We start from the raw sequence: 3,598 nt of genomic DNA, 5'->3' as shown, positions 1-3,598 counted from the left end.
AGGTGGAGTCTTAGCTGTAACTTTAAGAGGCCACTGTAATGTTCTATCAGGATGGCAGCATCTGGGTGTGTGATGTGTGACAGGAACCAGTGGATCTCGTGGTCATGTCCCTTTGTCACACCTCCTTCACTCTTAAGGGAGTCCCTGGTGTAAGGCAACATTATGGGAAATCCCATGATGATAAATCACACACTGTATGCAATTGGGCAGTGATGGTTGCCAAGGACCTGTGGGCAGGGAAGACAAACCCAAATGGAGGATATGCATCTGAGGTCTGATGAAATCAACAGGCCACCAAATAGCTGCTTTGTCTCCACAAGGGATGGTACTACATTACGGCCCGAACATCGGCCTCAGCAGCTGGAGAGGCAGATGCAGTATGTAGATCCGCCTTGTTGAGAGGGAGTCCATATACTGTTGGGCCCACGCACAGCCTCCACCCTGCCACTAGGGCTATGTTATTTACCAGCCCAGTGCGCGAGCGCTGGGGTGGCCAAGACAGGGGCTGAGTGTCCTCCACTGGTTGGATCATCCTGATTGTTCAGTGCCTCCTCTGCTGTGGAGATGGATGTTCTCTGGTGGGCATTCATGTGAGACACAAAGATCTGTCAGGTACCCAACAACTAACTTTGTGTGAGATGCACCTACGAGTTTGCAGGGTTAGAGGCTGCAAGACACCAAACCATGGCTGTGGCAGCTATTTCCCTGCCCCACTTCTCTCCATTCAGCTCTAAGAGGTTATTCTAGCAAATCTCCACCTTTGGAATTTCTAGGTCAGAAACAAGTAGCATACTCTAGGTCACATATGGTCCCCACTACAGGCCAGCTCTCCTGGGAACTCTGCCCTCTGCTCGCCCCACTCTGATGGCAACAGAGGCCATGGATTCCTCAGGTCAGCAAATACTAACCCAGGTTACAGCCAAACGGGTGTTGTTTAATAAGTCCCGAAGAGCGGTTTACCCTAATTGCTATATCATGGAGAAACTCTAGGGTGACCAAACAGTATCTTGTCCAAACAGGACAACAGCCCACACGTCCAGTGGCCTACTTAACATCGCCAGTGGAATGTCTCATAGCATTTTACACTTTAAAACAGAATTTTTAATCCCCCTTTCCTCACTTTTTCTCCTCAGACTTTCCCGTTTTAGTTAACAGAACCGCCATCAACCTAGTTATCTGGAGTGTCTTTTCCACAGCCCTCAGCGGGGACCACCAATGCTGCCTCCAGAACACATGCCAGGCCTGCCAAATGCCTCCGTCGCCACCATCACCCGGGACCGACCACCGTCCTTTCTTGCCTAGATCCTGCAGTGGCTCCTGAGGTCTCTTCCTCGTCTCTGCGTCCTGACTGCTCCGGCAAGCAGGGGCTGGTGGAAGTCTCCTCTGTGCTCCAGAGCCGCGCTGTGCCTGCTGCTGCTGGGCTTCAGTCGTTCATCACTTCAAGTTTTCTGTCGGTACACTGGAATCCGTCCCAAAATTGTGGTTCCTGAGGACGTTTTCACGTGTCTCTTGAGAGGCTTCCTAAGGCCTTCGCGCCCCGACCCGTCCGCGCACCGAGGACTCGGCGATCGACTGCAGGGCGCATCGACGCGATCGGCGCTCGAGTGGGCGGAAGTGCGGACGCCTTCAGCGTTCGTGTGGGCGGAAATGCGACGGCTGTCGGGAGAGCTGCGGAACTGGAGATCCCATTTGGTCCTCTGTTTATCTGGGCGTAGCGGGGGCCGGTCTGGTGGCGGCCGTTGGGCTGCAGGTAGGTTTGGCGCGCACGGCCTTCGGAGGCTGGCAGTTCGGTGCTGAGGGTGAGTCAGGGCAGGGGAAGGCGGAGGGGCGACGGCGCCCCTGGGCTGGCCTCCGCCCTCCCGGCTGCCACCTTTCTACCCTCTGAGGAGGCGGGTGGGGGCTGGCCTGAGCCTCCTGACACATCCTCCCTCTCTCTCAGCCCTTGACTGTGATGAGGTAGGAGCGGCCCTCCTACCTGTCCCCACCTGCGCCTTGCCCTTTGGCACCTGGCAGAGTCTTCAGGAGTTCCCTACCCCCTACTCCCAACTCTCAGTTTTTACCTTCCAGAAAGCTAATCTCAAGGAGGCTGAGGCTGGTTGTAGTTGGCCTTATTGTTTTTAATGACCCCCCCCTCTCTCCACCTGGAGCCCTGGTGGTGCAGTGGTTAAAAGCTGGGCTCTTAACCAAAGGGTCAGCAGTTCGAGTCCATCAGCTCCTCCTTGGAAACCCTATGGGGCAGTTATACTTTGTCCTATAGGGTCGCTGTGAGTCGGAATCGACTCTACGGCAAGGGGTTTTTTCGCCACTTGCTCCCTTGCGTATCTGTTGTGACTGAGCAAGTAGGTGAGGTTAAGTGGTGGTTTGCGCTTGCTCTCAGAAAGTTAATGTTGAAACTACTTTTGAGAATTTACTGGTGAAAAGTGAATGTAAGACATGTTATGCATCAGTTTAAAGCTATACCGAGCACTTAGGGGCTTGCCACTGTTCTAAGCATCTTACACGTATTAACTGATTTTAATTCTCACAACAGCTCCAAGGAATAGACGCTGTTGTATTATCCCCATTTTACAGATGGGGAAACGGAAGCTCAGAGTGGTTAAATAACTAGTCTGAAGTGATAGTTAAATGCCTTCCACCCAGACCGTGCAGTGAGACACTAGAGCCTGCACACTTAAGTACTGTGTTATTCGTCATTTAAGCCTGGGGATGCTTCACCTGCTATCCAAAGATTTTGTAAATAGACACTTTCTTAGTTCCAAGAAATTGGTTTTTATGTGAAAATAAGGTATTTTTTTGTTGTTGCATTTTAATTTTTTTTTTATTGTGCTTCAGGTGAAGGCTTACAGAACAAATAGTTTCTCATGAAACAGTAGTACACATATTGTTTTATGACATTGGTTAACAACCCCACAACATGTCAACATCTAACTTCTCAACCTTTTTTTTTTTTTTTTGGTGAAAATACACGTAGCCAAAGATACACCATTTCAAAAGTTTCTACATGCACAGTTCAGTGACATCAACTACGCTCTTCCAGTTGTGCTACTATTCTCACTTTAGATGAAGGTTTACAGAAAAAAATAGTTTCTCATTAAACAGTTAGTACACGTTGCCCTGTGACAATGGTTAACAACCTCACTACACATCAACACTGTCCTTACTCAACCTTGGGTTCCGTATCACCAGCTTTCCTGTCCCTTTCTGCCTACTAGCCCTTGTCCCTGGACTGCTGTGCCTCATTAGTCCCGTTTGGTTTTATGGGGCTGTCCAGTCCCTGGCTGAATGGTGAACCTTGGAAGTGACTTCACCACTGAGCTAAAAGGGTGTCTGGGGGCCATACTCTCAGGGTTTCTCCAGTCTTCTTTAGGCCAGTAAATGTGGTCTTTTTTTTTGTGAGATAGAATTATGTTCTACATCCTTCTCCAGCTCTGTCCAGAACCCTTTGTTGTGATCCCGGTCAGAGCAGTCAGTGGTGGTAGCTGGGCACCATCTAGCTGTACTGGACTCAGTCTAGTGGAGGCCTTGGTAGCTGTGGACAATTAGTCCTTTGGACTAGTCTTTTCCTTGTATCCTGTTCTCTTCATTCTCCCTTGCTCCC

The 3,598-nt window shown here is 50.2% G+C and overlaps 1 protein-coding gene across 3 annotated transcripts in view; it reads left to right on the top strand.

Moving 5' to 3' along the window:
• The first annotated feature begins 1,623 nt into the window (after nucleotides 1-1,623).
• Nucleotides 1,624-3,598, top strand: part of EXOC2 (exocyst complex component 2) — a 366,769-nt gene continuing 364,794 nt past the window's right edge. The window contains exon 1 of one of the 3 annotated variants that reach the window (XM_004387908.2): nucleotides 1,624-1,750. The gene's annotated coding sequence lies outside the window, so the exon portion shown is untranslated. The remainder of the gene's footprint in view (nucleotides 1,751-3,598) is intronic. The other 2 variants (XM_023742036.1, XM_023742032.1) reach the window with 2 other exon arrangements.

The sequence above is a fragment of the Trichechus manatus genome, unplaced genomic scaffold (assembly GCF_000243295.1).
Source record: "Trichechus manatus latirostris isolate Lorelei unplaced genomic scaffold, TriManLat1.0 scaffold00198, whole genome shotgun sequence".
Taxonomy (NCBI): Eukaryota; Metazoa; Chordata; class Mammalia; order Sirenia; family Trichechidae; genus Trichechus; species Trichechus manatus.
Note: the sequence above shows the minus strand (reverse complement) of the source record. Positions and strands in the feature narration are given on the sequence as shown.